Source organism: Penaeus monodon, chromosome 24 (genome assembly GCF_015228065.2).
Source record: "Penaeus monodon isolate SGIC_2016 chromosome 24, NSTDA_Pmon_1, whole genome shotgun sequence".
Lineage (NCBI taxonomy): Eukaryota > Metazoa > Arthropoda > Malacostraca > Decapoda > Penaeidae > Penaeus > Penaeus monodon.
In genome coordinates, this window is record NC_051409.1 from 29,890,036 (window position 1) to 29,890,393 (window position 358).

Consider the following 358-nt stretch of genomic DNA (forward strand, 5'->3'; position numbering starts at 1 on the left):
GTATGTAAGTAATAATCAAACATTAAATTTGATACAAATAGTTATCAAATACAAGTGGGGAAAATGATTTTGATTTGCTCTCTATTTCATTTGTTTATTTTTAACAAACGTAGTTTAAAATAGATGTATTCTAACTTGAACGTAGTTGAAATAATTTTGTAGTCAAAATATGTACTTAGATTTCATTTTTTTTTTCTGCAAAATTCAGTTTTAACTTAATTTATTTTAACATTTGTAGCTGGATTCTGTTCCAAAGAGTAGTTTGATAATTTTGTTTCAAGATATGAGATCAATATCTTACCTTTTGTTGTATATTAACATAACACCCATAATGTTCCTAAATAGAATGTAAAGAAAC

General features: G+C 24.0%; 1 protein-coding gene across 3 annotated transcripts in view; it reads left to right on the forward strand.

Annotated features, from left to right (window-relative positions):
- The window catches only part of LOC119588710 (inositol monophosphatase 1-like), a gene marked incomplete in the record, with an annotated part of 7,982 nt that overhangs the window by 7,460 nt on the left and 164 nt on the right, over window positions 1-358 (forward strand). For all 3 annotated transcript variants that reach the window (XM_037937350.1, XM_037937349.1, XM_037937348.1), the window contains 1 exon segment: window positions 1-358.